Raw genomic sequence first — 17,101 nt, 5'->3', positions numbered from 1 at the left:
AACTTTAAGTGACTTGATACTTTCCTTGGTTGCCTAAAGTATTGATTCTTACCTTTGAAGTCTAGTAAGCCTAACCAATATATGTCTCAAGGTTTATCATTGTAGGCCAATGTCTCCAGGGTATGTCTGTCACTTCATATATAAATATGCATATATATATGTGTGTGTGTGTGTGTGTGTTTATATATAATTATTTTTCTGTTTTATTTTCAGGATATATTTTATCACCATGTTAAAACAAACTTCAAAAACAAAATAGAAATGTCCACTACATGTATGTTGTATCTTCTTTATTCATCTTCCATTGCCATCATTTTTTTTCTAATCCATTTTAACCCTCTGTCCTTGTACATTTTACTTAAATCACTTTTCTTAATCCTCTCCTCGCGGTCACTTATTATGTTTTTAGCCAAGCATTGTCTTTATTTATGTGTCTCTTCCAATAGGAAACCTCATTTTTGTGAGGGTTTTAGTTTTATTCCTTTCCTGAGTTCTGCCAGTACATATTTAAACTTTTGTTTTATTTTACCTTATTTTCTATGAACTATTGTACAGCCATTTTACACTCTGATTTTATGAAGGCAATTGTTTCATTGGGGTGTTTTTTAAAACCTAGTAATAAAATGCCTTTTAAAGTTTACTACTTTTATGATAGAATTATAAAGCCATCGAACTTTGCTTGATCTTGAAAAGATCAACGGTTCAACCACCGCCCCCTCAACACACACTTACTTACATGCAAAGAAAACATTTCCAACCTCACCACCACAAACTTCCTTGGAAATCCACATCATCCCTATATTCCTATTTATGTTAGATACCACCAGAATTCTAAGATTCTCTGCATATCATCGCTTATCATTTGGGCTCTCAATTCCACATGGCAAAATATGTTCTTTAACCACTCACCTATCTTCTTTTCTGGAAAATGTCCTCTGGAACTCATAGTCCATTATCAGCAAAATCTCTTATATTCTCAACATCTCTGAATTACCCTTCATCTTCCTCCTCTAAGTGAAACCTGGCTACACCTAAGGACAGTTTATCTCCTACAAAGCTTTCCAAAAGTGGCTGATCTTCACCATATTCCTCTATATCATTGAACATGAAGGTATGATGTTTGTCCCTTTTGTTTATTGTTGCATTTTTTAGACAATTTACACCCCTTCCCCTTAAAAAAAAAACTTGGATTTGAAGATTATACTCTCAGATTGTATCACTCACTACCTCTCCTTTTTGTAGTCATCTATACAAACCTAGGCCAATCCCCTTCATCCCTCAAGGATTTTAGCCTCAAGGCCATTGCAACTCCCTGCAGTAGTATTCTGAGTGATTTCAATATTCTTTTTTTTTTTTTTTTTTTTTTTTTTTAAGACAGAGTCTCACTTTCTCGCCCAGGCTGGAGTACAATGGCATGATCTTGACTCACTGCAACCTCCGCCTCCTGGGTTCAAGTGATTCTCTTGTCTCAGCCTCCGGAGTAGCTGGGATTACAGGCGTGTGCCAATACAACCAGCTAATTTTTGTACTTTTAGTAGAGATGGGGTTTCACTATGTTGGCTAGGCTGGTCTCAAACTCCTGACCTCAGGCAATCCACCCACCTCAGCCTCCCAAAGTGCTGGGATTACAGGCGCAAGCCACCACACCCAGCCATAATTTCAATATTCTTATGTGTGATCTTCCCAGTACCATGGTCTCCAAGGTTCTCTGTCTATTCTATTTCAGTAATTTAATTCTCCACTTAACTTAGTTCCTCATTCTTATAATCACAGGTAGATCTTATCATCAATATTAATTGCACCCACCCCACGTTCTTGAACCCAGTTTCAGGCATCTTTAGTCTTACTTTCTTTGAGCTTTCCTGCTCATTCATTCTATTATCTCAACATCACTAATTACTTAATTTAATGAGGACTTTCAATGTACTGATTCAACCACCATTTGACTCCCACTTCACACACACACACACACACACACACACGCACACACACACATGCTGCCTGGGTTCACCTTAAGCTTATCACCCCTAAATTCACATCAGCCCTTTAAAAGCACTCAGTAATCATAATTTCATTAGCTCTTTCATTCTCCTGCCCTCCTAGACAATAATTTTGCCTCTTCTTATTTCTCTGCAAATCTCCCACAACTCTTTCATTACCTTACTCTCAGTTTATAATGATGCTTTCTTTATTTGAAAAAATAAAAGCAATGAGAACTCCAACATACTCCTTCCACCACATACATGAAACTATCAGGTTCATTCTCATATACTGTGTTTCCTTCTGTTGCCAAAGATGAACTGCACATGTTCCCATCAAAAGCCAAATCCTTCTCCTGTACAATGGATCCCATCTTGTCTCACCTCCACGGCACCATGTCTCATGCCTGTAATCCCAACACTTTGGAAGGCCAAGGCAGGCAGATCCCTTAAGGTCAGGAGTTCAAGAACAGCCTAACCAACATGGTGAAACCCCGCCTCTATTAAAAATACAAAAATTAACTGGGCGTGGTAGCATGCCTGTAGTCCCAGCTACTCGGGAGGCTGAAACAGGAGAATCACTTGAACCTGGGAGGCAGAGGTTGCAGTGAACCTTAATAGCACCATTGCACTCCAGTTTGGGCAACAAGAGTGAAACTCCATCTTAAAAAATAGAAATTTAAAAAAAGAAAATAGTTTTCATATTTGTCTTCCCTTATTCCTACATTATCAAAATCTCTCCTATAGATAACTACTGTCAGCACACTAACCTGCTTATGCTCCTCAGTCACATCTTCCTGCAGCCACTACCCTATTACTCTGTTCCCCTTTGTAGCAAAACTCATGGTCATCAATCTTGGTTAGGCTCAGCTAACTAGTTCTTCTGCTGCACTTAGTTGGGCTCACTCATGTGTCTAAGGTCTGCTGCTGGCCAGTTTGGCAGCTCTGCTTTTTGAGACCGTGAAACTCATGGGGGCACTTCTTCACCTCTCATTCTCTTTTGACCTCATCCAACTGGTTTCCATCTCCACCAGTTTCCACTTCCCAGTAAATGTCATTTCATCCTTCAACTTGCTCGGTCAAAAAAAAAAAAAGGGTGGGGGATGGCTATGTTTTGTCTGCCTTGCCTTACATGCAGACTGTCTTCTGAATTTACGATTCGTCTATGTGAATTTTTTAATTCAGTCCTGTCTTCTCTTTAGGCCAAACTGGGCCACCAAAGCTCCTGACATCAACCACACTACCATTTCCATTGCTCCATATAAGGGCTTGCTGGGTTTGCCCTCTGGGTGTGCCGGGTATTTAGAGAAATGTGTTTGGCAATATTATCCTGATATCTGCAGCTCTGAGCATCTTTTCCCTGTGCTTCCTCATCTTATTTGATCTTCACTGCATGTGGAAGCTATTCTCTATATATTGTGGTTTAGGGTTATGGATGTCCCTTGGTTTCATCAGAAGTGGACAGCTCCTTTCTTTCCAGGTGGTCTTTGTTGCTGTGAGGGTGATCTCCAAGAGGACAAAGAAGAAATACTCTCTATATTCACTATTTTAAAACTAGAAATCACAAGAAATATGATTAGTAATTTACTTTTAAGAAGATAAATCTGACCACAGTATGTAGCAAGAGGCAGGGTATATTAGTTTATCAGGGTTCTCCAGATAAACAGAACCAATAGAACAGATGAAAGAAGAGAGAGGGAGATGTTAAAGTATTGGCTCATGTGATTACAGAGGCTGAAAAGCTCCACAATCTGCCCTCTGAAAGCAGGAGACCCACCAGTGATGTAGTTCAAAGGCCTGAAAGCTGGAGAACCAGTGGCATAGATTTCAATCCAGTGCTGGAGGCCTGAGAATAGGAGTGCTGAGAACAAGAGAAGATTGATGTTCCAACTCAAGCAGTGAGGCAGGTGAGAATTCAGTCTTCCTCCACCTTTTAAAAAATCTATTCAGAGTTCGAGACCAGGCTGGCCAACATGGTGAAACCCTGTCTCTACTAAAAATACAAAAATTAGCTGGGCATGGTAGCAGATGGCTGTAATCCCAGCTACTCAGGTGGCTGAGGCAGAAGAATCACTTGAACCTGGGAGGTGGAGGTTGCAGTGAGCAAAGATCACGCCGTTGCACTCCAGCCTGGGCGACAGAGTGAGACTCCATCACACGCATACACACACACACACACACACACATACACAAATCTATTCAGGCCCCCAACGGACTGTTTCATGCCCACCCACCTTGCGGAGGGTAATCTTTACGCAGCCCACCAATTCATATGTTAATCTATCCATAAACTCCGTCACAGAAATAATGTTTTATCAACCATCTAAGCATTTCTTGGCCCAGTCAAATTGACAAATAAAATTAGCCATCACTAATTTTGGGAAAGCCATCTGGTAATAGCAGAAAATCTAAAGGAAGCTATTGGAAGTAGAGCCTGAAGAAGTCAGAGAAGAATTGAGCCAAATGGGAGCCTTCGATTCCTTTAGAGATGTGGCCACTCCAATATGCCAGTAAGGGCTCAAATGTAGGTGACAAAAAAACTAATGCAGTTTAATTTTTTTTAAAGGCGCCGGAGGGGGGGGGGAGCGTATGTGAGACAGGAAATCAGAAGCTTATGAAATCATTAGAAGGGCTGAAGAAATAAGTTCTAGGTAAGAAATGATTTGGAATGTCTCTAGAAGAGCATCCCAGAACTGACTCGCCAAGAGAAACTCTGCAACAGTGGGGCTGTTAGGGAAACAGAAAGCCAGTGTTCTAAGTACTGCTTCCAGGATCTCATCATGTGAGCCATAATCTAGGCATCTGGGGCCCAATGCCAAACGTATGGGTCCAGGAACGATTCTCCTTAAGGGAAGTTTGGGGTTCAGGATGCTGCCATCAGAATGTTGACCTCTAGAGCCAGAGTAAGTCCAGATCCTGGCAAAATAAACACTTGATTTATTTCCTCTGCCTCCTTCCACTTACATTGGTTGTGAACCCCAGTCTCACATGTATCTGGCTGGGATAATCTTACATCAAAAATTATACCTTCAATTGAGGAAGCAGTCTTTAGATACCAAACTGTCAAGTACAGAAAAGCACATAAGAAAAAATTTGGAGCAGGTGATGAACAAAACTACCCAAACTGCCCAGCTTTGGTCAAATTTTCTTCTCCTCCCTGCTGAGCTCACTTTATCAATCCTTTAGCTGCTATAAACACCGATTTCCTCAATCCTCTTTCCCTAACCCACAGTCCTCTCCCACAAATATCTGTTACTCCGTATTACATATTGTCATGTTTGCTTATTATGATAGCTGTAAGTATTGTTAGCCCCCATTTTGTGAATGAGGGTACTGAGGTCCAAAAAAGTGAAATAATATGTCCAAGGTCACCCAGCCAGTCAATGATGGAATTGAGACTTAACCTCATGATCTGACTCTAAATCTCATTTTCTTTCTTCTACCTGTTAAGTCAATGAACGTCTATTACTATGTCCCCTTCTCAACTGAGAAGAAAACCCAAAACCAGCCTCTCCTGGGCAAGCAAAATAAATGGGTTTCTTAATCATCCTTTCTTTCTGAGGCCTCTTTAGGCTGAACCCCTCAGTGCTCATGCCCAGATGGTTAATGTTGCTGCCAGCCAGGCTGAGGGCTATACGTAACATTACTCTCTTCTTAAGGGGCTGCCATCTTACATTGTATTTTGCCTGTATGGACCATCAATCAAGTTTTCCCTCACTAGAAAAAGTTATTGATGACCACTTGCTCCTGAATGTCTAAAAAGAACCTTCTGGTCTTTCCAAGCCACAGGCCTTATTCAGTCAGTAAGCACTGATTAGAGCCTTTCCTGGTCCCAGCCTTTCCTGATAACCGTAACTTTCTTCTATGAACCTCATCAAGTTAAACTTCTCGTTATTCCTGAACATACCCCTGGTTTCATGCCTTTGCTGATACTAGTCTCTCAGCCTGGATTTTTATTTTCCTTTTCAATGGCTAAGAATCTAGTTCTTAATCCATCTTGCAAGATTTAATCCCTCCCTTTTCCACAATATTTCCCTGGAACTCTATAACAGTTAGAATTGAATTCTTCTACTTTTGAACTATTTTGACATTTCTATGTATATCTCTCTTACAATATCCCTGAATTTCTACTTGTTATTAAATAAACATGATGTAAGTTGAATTGCCGGCTGCAAATGTTTTATCTCCCTTTGGTAATTAATATTATATAACCACACTTTTGGCATAGCCAGGAGTACTCCACTTTGGGCTTGAATAGGTGACTTGCTTTGGCCAATAGGATTGTTAGAGAATGTATGACAACAAGAGGCTTGAAGTGCACTTGCATAGTTGGGCCTGGCCTTTTGCATTTCTGCTCTTTGCCAGGAGAATGTCCTGAGGACAGATGTTGGTCCAAGGAAGATGAGAGGCACATGAGAGTATCTGCATCCAAACTATAGCATAGAACCAAGCCTAGCCTAATATAGATTAGCCAAACCCCACCAAATTCAACATATATGTGAGCAAAATACGCAGCAGTAACTGACTGAAATACCCATCAGTGCAATTTTATCTCTTTTACTAGATTGTGTATTCCAAGAAGGCAAGTTTCTATCTTACTCTTTCTACAGCTTTGTAACAACATCTAAACATTATAGGAAGCTTACTATCCATCATGTGAAAAAACTGAGGGCCAGCAAGGTTTAATAAGTTATCTCAGGAAAATGCAAATCAAAACCACAATGGGATCACCTCACACCTGTTAGGATGACCAGTATTAAAAAAAAAAAAAAAAGATAACAAGCATTGGCAAGGATGTGGAGAAAAGGGAACTCTTGTACACTATTGTTGGAAATGCAGATTGGTGCAGCTATAATAAAAAACAATATAGAGGTTCCTAAAGACATATCATATGACCCATTAATCCTCCTTCTGGGTATAAAGCCCACAGAAATGAAATCGCCATCTTGTCAAGATGTCTGCACTCTAATGTTCATTGCAGCATTATTCACAATAGCCAAGATATGGAAACCACCTAAGTGTTAACAGATGAATGAATAAAGAAAATGTGGTATACACACACACACACACACACACACACAAAATGGAATATTATTCAGCCTTTAAAAGGAAGGAAATCCTGCCACTTTAAACAACATGAATGAAACGATTATGCCCAGTAAAACAAGCTAGATAGAAAGAAAAATGTCACGATCTCAACTACTTGTGGAATCTTACCAAAAAAAAAAAAAAAAAAAAGAAATAGATACACAGAAACAGAGTAGAGGTCAAGCATGGTGGCTCATGCCTGTAATTCCAACACCTTGGGAATCAGAGGTGGGAGGATCACTTGAAGCCACTAGTTCAAAACCAGCCTGGGCAACACAGTGAGACTTCATCTCTACAGAGGAAGAAGGAGAAGGAGGAGGAGGAGGGAGGGGGAGGAGGAGGGAGGAGGGAGGAGAAGGAGGGAGGGGGATAAGGAGGAGGAAGGGGGAGAGGGAGAGGAAGGAAGGAAGGAAGGAAAGAAGGAAGGGAGGGAGGGAGGGAAGGAAGGGAAGCAGGGAAGGAGGTAAGGAGGAAAGGAAGGAAGGGTAGAAAAGTGGTTGCAGAGGCAGGGGAGATTGGGGATACCTAAGCCAAAGAGTGAAAAGTAGCAGTCACATAAGATGAATAAGTCTAGTGATCTAGTGAGGACTGTAGTTAATACTGTATTCTACACTGGATATTTGCAAAGAGAGTAGATTTTAGGTACTCTTAGCGCAAAGAAAGTAACTATGTGAGATTATTTACATCTTAATTTACTCCACTGCAGTAATCACTTCACTATGTGTGTGTAGGTGTGTAAGTATGTGTGTGTGTGTCATTTTGTACAGCTTAAATATATACAATAAAAAATTACAGTGGTTATCAAAACTGCAATTGTTGAAAATTTTAATCATCATTAATAAAATAGTAAATTAAAAATAAAGCATGATGTTTGTAAATAATAAATTCTCATTATTTTTAAAATTTGGTTTTATAATTTGTCTGTTAAATTTAATAACGGAAACACAATTAAATTAATGTAAAAATTTAATATTTTTCCCAGATGCAAGCTCTAGGTATAAAAAATATTGCATTGTAATTTGAGTATATCAAGTTAAACTTAATTTTTAAATTTCAAGGTATGCAAACAAAAACATGAGGAATCTGGGGAGAAAATTATTTTAAAACAAAAAGTAGATTAAGTAAATGAAGGAGGGAGGGAGAGGTGGAAGGAGGAGGCAGGAGAAGGAGGGAGGGGGATACCATAAAAAATAAGTTATCTAAAGTTACATAATGAAGTCGTAACAGAGATGGGGTTCAAATTCAGGCAGCCTGACTCTAGAGGCTTGATGCAATACATCTATCTAAATAAAGGATGTTCAAGAAAATATTTGAGGATGGGAAGGAGAAAGGGACAGAGAAAGGAAGAGCGGAAATACAATAGTTTTTTGTTGTATTTTTAAAGAATATTTCTATATTTGCTACTGAGTTTTTTAAAGCATAACTGTCATTATAATTTATACCCTTAAAGATGATGCTTATCATTAGACTGTCCAGGAATTTTTTTTTTCTGTACAAGCTCCTGACTATCCTTTTTTTTTTTTGACGGAGTCTCACTCTGTGGGCAGGCTGGAATGCAGTGGCGTGATCTCGGCTCACCACAACATCTGCCTCCTGGGTTCAAGCGATTCTCCTGCCTCAGCCTCCCAAGTAGCTGGGACTACAGGCACATGCCACCACACCCAACTAATGCACCTGACTATCTTTTAGGGAGCACTTTGACCCACATACCTTGGAGAGGTATTCTCCTGGTAAGACCCTCCCACTGCAGAGCTTCTCTCTAGATACAGAGTCTCCTTCCTCCTACAATAGTATAGCCAAGGGCAGGGCTTGTGACCCGAGCTGACCAACTGGCTGCTCTCTCCAGGACTCAGGTGAGTGATGGAAAGAGGAGATACAATCAATCATCACAGAAATAGTGTGCATGCCAGACTCACTTCATGGGAACCATGGTTGGGGCTCCTGCTGTGAGCTCCCAAGCTCCCCCAGCTCCTCCCAATTTCCTTGCCCAGTCCCCCAGCCTCCCTTAGATCTGTGGATTCTCCATATTCTTCCAGTAAATACCCTTTCACTTTAGAAATCCAGCCTTGGTTTCTGCTGCTTGCAACCCACAACCCTGATTGGTTTCATTTCTTTTTCCCAAAACAATCTCTATAGTTTATGAAACTGGATGCTCCATTGGCCTGAACTCAAGAAAAGGCCATGAGAAAGGCTGAATGACCTAGGTTCTAAAAGAAGCAAGTTCATAGGCAAACTTGCTTGTGAGTTGCTCTTTTGCCACTGTGGTCAGCACGACATTAGCTCTGGGCCCAATACCCCAGGGTCTGAATACATCCCATGAATACATGAGACGACAATTAACATGATCTATTTAACATCTTCTGTCACTGATCACAGAATGTTAAAGCTAGACAGAATCTTAAAGAACATCTAGTCCACCTCCCTTATTGAACAAATGAAAATAAATGAGGACCTGTCCAGCATTGAAAACTAAGCGGCAGAGCTGAGACTATCTTGTGAGCCTCTTGATCCCCATCCGGGTCCCTTTTTGCCCCACCACCTGCTGTGCATCTGCCAGAATGTTTTGCTCTTGAATGTTTTGTTCAAATACTGAAAAAGTAGTGTTGTGACTAAGAGCACAGTTTGCGGGGACAGACCACTGGGCTCATATCTCAGGTACGCCATTTACCTACTCTCTGGAAGAATCACTTGCCTGTCTGCACCTCAGTTTACTAATCTGTCAAATTGGGATAATGAGAGTATGTACCCCATAAGATTGTTATGAGTAACAAGTACCATAAATAGCTGAGTACTGCACATATAGCAAGCACCCAATGAATATTAGAAATATTTATGATTACTCATAAAATAATTGATCTGGAATATCAAGTATTCTTTATTTGGGCAAAGAGAAAATAAGGTGCAAAGATAAAGGGACCTGACCAAGGTCATATTGTTCCCACAAGCCCTGACTAAAGATTGTGTGCCCCCCACAAACTCATAGGTTGAAATCTAACCCCAATTGTGATAGTATTTGGAGGTGGGGTCTTTGGGAAGTGAAAACAACTTTGGTATGTGATCAGGTCATGAGGATGGAGCCCTCACGAACGGGGTTAATGCTGTTATAGAAGAGACCCTATAGAGCTCCCTTGGCCCTTCCACCATGTGAGGACACAGTGAAAAGATAGCCATCTTTGAACCAAGAAGTGGACCATCACCAGACGCTGAATCTGCTGGTGACTTGGTTTTGGACTTCTCAGCCTCCAGAACTGTGAGAAAGAAGGTTTGTTGTTCAAGCTGCTTAGTCTGTGGTATTTTTCTTATAGCAGCCCAAATGGACTAAGATACCATGCATGTCCCATCCAAGCCTAGAACACTTTCAGGAGCAATTGACAGAAAATCTCAGTCTAACAAAATAATTATTGACTTCTGTAACTGAAAAGGATGCTTGCTGATTTGAGTCATGTTGGGTCCAATTCCTTACATAATTACCTCTCTGTCTCTGTCTGTCTTTCTCTCTCCTTCTACCCCTTTCCCATTTCTTGGCTTTATTTCCCACTGAGCTGGCTTCACCCTTAAATCCTTCACTCATGGAGATTCTTGCATCCCCAAGCTTAAATTATCTTTATAGATAATGATCCCTGTGGAAAAAAAAAAAAGAGCTATGGTTTTTTATTATCCCTGAAAAGTTCTGGAATTCATGCCAATTGGGCTAATTAAAGTGAGGTGTTCAAGCATGAACCAATCATGCTGACCAGGGGCACTTCAGTGACTGGCCAAGCCTGACTCATGTGCTCATTGCTGGATCTGGGTAGGATGGGGCCACTCCCACTTACATCACATAGACAGGGTGTAGGAAATGGAGCCAATGCCAGAAGAAGAGAGGATGGAAGATGTGTACTGGCAAATGCAGCCACCATTGGAAGCCTTACCTTTTGAATCTTCTCCATTTTGGAAAGACCCCAAAGGTACCCTGTTTACCATCAATTCTCTTCCCCTTTTGCTTTCTCCATTCTATTCCTCAGTCTGCTTACATCACCTCCTTAGGACTTAAAACTCTTAACTCCTCTGTAGATTCCTACGGGATCTCTAGTCCCAAATATGAACTCCAGCCACTAAGTACAACTCCCTGCACCAAATACAAATGTGGTAACCAATAAGCACAGTTATGCTCAAAGCAGGTCTGGAGACTTAGCAAAGAGGGTAACTTACTTTTCTTTAGCACCTCAGGTCCCTTCTGGGTCAGAGACTGCTGGCTCCAGCACTGGCCTCACACCCCAGCAGCTGGGATCCTCTAAAGATGAAACAGTGGGGGCTCAGATGTTCTAAGAGCCAGCACAGCTTTGAACACTGCAGGGAAAAGCCAGAGTCATGCTCTCCTACTGAGAATAGCATTTTTAGAGCAAGCACTGCTACTTGCTTATTCAGAAGGCTTAGGGCCACGGGAAGAGGCATATGCTTTGGAGGTGCACATTCTAATAACAGGTCTGCTGGTCTGTAGTCAGGTGACCTTAGGGAGGGCTCCTAGCCTCTAAGAAGTCCCAGTATTCTAGTCTGTAAAATAGGAGCATGATACCTACCTTCCAGGGGTAATGGGGATGTAAGCATTAAATGATAAAAATGCATGTGTTGACCTCTAGAGGTTACTCAACATGCTTTGGTTGCTACCCGCTTTCCTCCCCACCCCACTTTCCCCAGCATACATATGTATGCTCTTTAGGGGTGAGTCAGGATCTAGGAAAAATATCTCCACCCCCCTCAAAAGGAGAGGTGCCAAGCTGGTGAATTAGATTCCAATGCACAATTGGACTATGCATTCTAAGGTATAGATGAACCAGGTCTCTGCTCCTCTTTATATCTTTAGGGTAAGGGCTGGGACTGCCTCTGAATTCGAGGCTCTCAATCCAGTTCTCTCTCTCCTAATGTCTACGGGTCCAGGTTAGAAAGACCAAGGCTGGCAGTTCCAGGCATTGTAGCTGATGGTTTTCTTCTGTTTCCCGACTTTATATTCTCCACAGCTGGAGAGAAGCCTCATCTCATTGCAGTGGCATGTTCTGATGCTCTGGTCTGAGCTTAAGAGACATAGCATTTTGCTGCTCCAGTTTTGGTTGCTAAGCTGTCTTTACAGAAAGAAACAGAAGCTTCTGCTTCAAGGGTTGGCCCTTGGGTCAAACAGGGCCCAACATGGGTATTTGGAAATAAAGTTTCATTGGAACACTGCCATACCCATTCATTTACAAACTGTCTACTATGGATACTTCTCTGCTCCAGTGGCAGAGTCAAGTATAATATCTGCAGGAGACCATATGGCCTGCAAGACCACAAATATTTATTATATTTTCCTTTACTGAAAAATTTTGCTGGCCCCTGACTTATATAACCCAGCCCACCCTACTAGACTTCAACTTTAGGGTTTAGGACCAAGCCCCACCAACTAATAAACATCACTTTTCTTTCTTTCCTTGATCATATCACTCTCCTTATAAGATTATGTAACTGGCCTTAGACAGGATTTGGACATATCTAGGTCTCCAGGCTATAGGGTCTAAATTTATCATCACTTTCAATAATATTAAAATGCTTACTACTTTATTTTCACCAAAATTGACAGTTGTTATTATTTTATTCATTCACAGATTCATGGTAATGGGAGCGAGGGGCTTTCTAGCATGAATGTAGCCCATTGTACGATCTGGAGAATCTCACGTGGCTGACTTCAGTAGCAGCTCTTCTACTTGGTAGCTATGTGACATTGGGCAAAAACTTAGCCTTTCTTGTCCTCAGTGTTCTCTTCCATAACGTAGAGATAAATGGGAATGGACTTCCAAGTCATTATAAAGATATGTGATATGAGATTACAGATGCCATGCAATTAGCACAGGGCTTGGCATATTATAGATACTAATTATAAAATTATAAGTCATTTACCCTTTACTCTAATTACCCTTCTGGTAATATGATGACACCTATCTTTTTTGTTTGTTTGTTTGTTTGTTTGTTTTTTTGTTTTGAGACGGAATCCTGCTCTGTAGCCCAGGCTAGAGTGCAGTGGTACAATCTCAGCTCACTGCAACCTCCACCTCCCGGGTCCCGGTTCAAGCAATTCTCCTCCCTTAGCCTCCTGAGTAGCTGGGATTACAGGCATCCATCACCATGCCCAGCTAATTTTTGTATTTTTAGTAGAGATGGAGTTTCACCATGTTGGCCACGCTGGTCTTGAACTCCTGACCTCATGATCTGCCTACCCTGGCCTCCCAATTATGTGATTGAATCTTCAGCCCAGTTCCATGAAATGGCCACTGCTAAATGTATGTCCTGCCCAGACAGTGCCCAGGGCCCAGAGCCTTCCTTTTGCTCCACTATCACAACGTGTTTGCCAATATCCTGTCTACTCAGGGCTGTGCTCTCTCATACCAGCCAATAGGATTTTCCGAGAGGCATTTTTTGTATCTCCATGATGACATTCATCCCATCCAGCTTTGTGGTTAAGGGGAAAGAGTGCTAGACTTGCAGCCATGCAGTCTTGACTCTGCTAAGTACTGGCTGTGTGACTTTGAGCATCTCACTGCCTCTCTGCCTGTTTTCTTTAGTGAGATGGGGATAATAATACTTTCCTCGTTAAAGTATTGTGAGAATCCAGTGATGGTTATGGCATAAACCCGTATACATATGGGACATTATTTGATACAAATTTATGAAAGTGTTTTCTACAAATTTCTCTACTTCTCCTACTACACATAGAATTCCTTAAAGGCAATATATCATTTCATCAATGTATCATTCATTTGAAGGCCCACAATTTCTAGCACAGAAAAGATATCTGATCCATCAAATGATTAAGTGGATTGATGGGGATTCTCTTATAAAATATATTTTAATTTATTTTACTTACAGGGCGAGGAATTTTTCTAATTCATTTCCGCATCCTTATGTCTAGTAGCTGTCCAGTAAATATTTTCTAGAAAATAAATGAATAACAGAAAAGTCATATCTTTCTTCTCTCTATTCTTTCTCTTCATTCTCTCTTCCTTGTACATGCATTTGTCATCTAAACTCCAAGCCCCTGGTCTACGCAACTTATTTCATACACTAAGAAAGTACGTAATATATACTGCATAATAACGAGGCAGTACAGTGTAGTTGTTATGATCATGGGCCCTGAACTAAGACTACATCGGTTTAAATTCCAGAACCACTGCTAATTAACTGTGTGATCTTGGACTGGTTAGTAAACATCTTTAAGATTCAATCTCTTTACCTATAAAGTAAAAATAAAAGGAATTATCTCACAGAGCTTTTGTGAGAAGTATATAAAGCACTTAGAACAGTGTCTGTATATAACATGTCATAAGTTAAATGGTATCCCACCAAAAAGTTATACGAACCTAACCCCAAGTATCTGTGGATATAACTTTATTTGGAAATAAGGTCTCTGCAGATGTATTCAAATTAAAATGAAGTCATTGGGGTAGGCCCTAATCTAATATGACTGATGTCCTTATAAGAAAGAGAACTTTGGGCATATAAGCATACATAGGGAAGACGTTTTGAAGACACAGGAGAACACCGTGTGAGCTGCTTGGGAGAGAAAGGTTGGAGCATCTGCAATGAACCAAGGAGTACCATGGATTGTTGTCAAACACCAGAAGCCAAGGAGCAAGGAAAGAGCCTTTCTCAGAGCCTCCAGAAAGAGGGCACGGTCCTGTTGACACTTCGATTCAGACTTCTAGCTTCCAGAGTCATGAGACAATACGTTTCTGCTGTGTTAAGCCACCCAATTGTGGTACCTTGCTATAGCAACCTTAGGAAACTAAGACAATTACCTATCATTACTCTTGTGTGGTTTAAATGCTCATTGAATACAAGAATAAATTCTTGTGCCCTCTTTCTGGAGGCTCTGAGAAAGGCTCTTTCCTTGCTCCTTGGCTTCTGGTGTTTGACAACAATCCATGGTACTCCTTGGTTCATTGCAGATGCTCCAACCTTTCCCTCCCAAGCAGCTCACACGGTGTTCTCCTGTGTCTTCAAAACGTCTTCCATATGTATGCTTATATGCCCAAAGTTCTCTTTCTTATAAGGACATCAATCATATAAGGTAGATTAGGGCCTACCCCAATGCACTGTTCTAAGTGCATTTCTTATGGAAGGACACCCTCTTTTGGTTTCCAGTGTTTTGGGAGAACCAATAATATAAAGAGAATTCAGAGAGTGAACCGGTGTGCAGAATCTTAGGAGATTTTATTGGAACCTTTCTTCTCATGACATCATGGAAACAAGGCCATGAATATCTCCAGCCTGATTCACTAGGTGAATTTTAACTGAGGCTTACACAAGTCACAAAAAATTCTGCTCTTTCTCTGACACTTTAGAGTCCTCCTACAGTTTCACCCCCAACACCATCACCGTAATAAGCTATATCCCATGACAAACAACAAGCACATCATACAGAGAGATGAGAAGAGCCAGCCAGGCAGTGCAGCCTCTGTCCCATTTCAGAAGTGCTTGTCATCAGAGGTCACATCCTACCTGGTTTACTCTCTGCATTTGGTTCTCTTTCCCAGGAGCTCTGAAAGGGTTTCACTTGGAATCAGACTTCAGTCAACATCTTCTCATCGAGTATATGACCTAGAAACTTCCTTCTCATCTTACAGTATTTTTCCATCATACTTCCTCCAAGAAGGTAAGTATCTTCGTGGACTGATGCATACACATAGTGGATACACTTGGCTGCTTCCCTTTGCATCTCCTCCTCCCTAACTGAACAGTAGTTGTGTTCAGGGACCGGCCCCTCCTCTACAAGACAAGGGCAATGGGAAACCCAGCCCTCTGAGTTCAGAAATTGATCCTAATTGGTCTAAGCGTGGTCTCAGTTCCCTGGCCAGGGGTTGCTTCAGAAATGGGCACTACCCAATTCAGGCATATAAAACAGGAGGGGAATTCTGCAGGTGGGCTAGTGAAAAAAAAAATTTTTCACTTCCAATCAAAGATGGGGAATACGGGAAGGGGGAGTATAGAGACAGGATTAAAAAAAAAAAAAGAGCACATGAATGAGCAAAGAGGGCAAGTAGTCTCATTTATCTAGACACCACTGGATCTGGATATGACACCTCCAGCCTAAAGATGAAGACAACCCTGGGGATGGCAGAGAGATTGAGAAGAAGCCTGGATCCTTGATGAAAATGCTGACCAATAAATCAACAAATTTTAGAGCCTGATGTGTTTGGTGTTATTGTCTACTATATGAGCTAATAAATCTTCTGTATTATTTAAGTCAGTTTGAATCAGGGTCTGTTACTAGCAAAATAAAAGCATATCAATACATAAAATATAATTTTAAAACAAAGCTACAATATAAAAAATAAAGCTTGTTAGCTCACCTTTTCACTTACAAGAATATTTTCCTGTGTCAGTAGATAATTTTATACATTTAATTTTATAGGCACATTATAATATTTTGAAAGTGCATCATAATTTACTTAACTTTTCACATATTTTGAGTAATTCAATTATTTCCATTTTTCACTATTATAACTAACATTGAGGTCAACAACTATAAACAATTCTATTTAGTTCCTTAAGATAGATTAGAGAAATAGAATTACTTATTTGAAAAAAATATTTTTAAAGGTTCTTGATATTGCTTTCTAAAAAACTAAATCAATTTATACCCCTATTAACAGGTTATGAGAGAACCTATCTCACCACAACATAAATCATATGCAATTTAAGATAAAAGAATAGTATTCTCATCTTCATTGAAATGTCTTGATTACTAGTGATGCTATGTTTCTTTTTGTTTCACTGGCTACATATATTTTTCTTCAATGAATTGCCCATTCATGGTTCTACTAATTTTTAAATTGAGGTTTTCTTTATATTTCCTGGCAGAGTTGTAGGATTCTAGGACTGAGATTTGCCTAATATATGCAATAAACTTTACATTTATAATTTACTTTAATCATCAAAATAATTTAGCTTGGTAGGTTTGATTAAGCTCATCTTACAGAAGAGAAGATGAGGCTGAGATGCTAACTTCATAGTAGTCATCTAAGTGT

The 17,101-nt window shown here is 40.4% G+C and overlaps 2 long non-coding RNA genes across 2 annotated transcripts in view; one reads left to right on the top strand and one right to left on the bottom strand.

Moving 5' to 3' along the window:
• The window catches only part of LOC130541146 (uncharacterized), a 36,727-nt gene extending 22,723 nt beyond the window's left edge, over positions 1–14,004 (bottom strand). Inside the window, exons 1-2 of the long non-coding RNA XR_008955190.2 lie at positions 13,939–14,004; positions 11,259–11,396 (exon numbers count right to left, since the gene is read on the bottom strand). This is a non-coding gene — a long non-coding RNA (uncharacterized LOC130541146). The remainder of the gene's footprint in view (positions 1–11,258; positions 11,397–13,938) is intronic.
• Positions 1–16,327, top strand: part of LOC117977452 (uncharacterized) — a 40,886-nt gene extending 24,559 nt beyond the window's left edge. The window contains exons 3-4 of the long non-coding RNA XR_004668610.3: positions 15,608–15,726; positions 16,129–16,327. This is a non-coding gene — a long non-coding RNA (uncharacterized LOC117977452). The remainder of the gene's footprint in view (positions 1–15,607; positions 15,727–16,128) is intronic.
• Positions 16,328–17,101: the final 774 nt, after the last annotated feature.

This window comes from Pan paniscus, chromosome 23 (assembly GCF_029289425.2).
Source record: "Pan paniscus chromosome 23, NHGRI_mPanPan1-v2.0_pri, whole genome shotgun sequence".
Lineage (NCBI taxonomy): Eukaryota > Metazoa > Chordata > Mammalia > Primates > Hominidae > Pan > Pan paniscus.
Note: the sequence above shows the minus strand (reverse complement) of the source record. Positions and strands in the feature narration are given on the sequence as shown.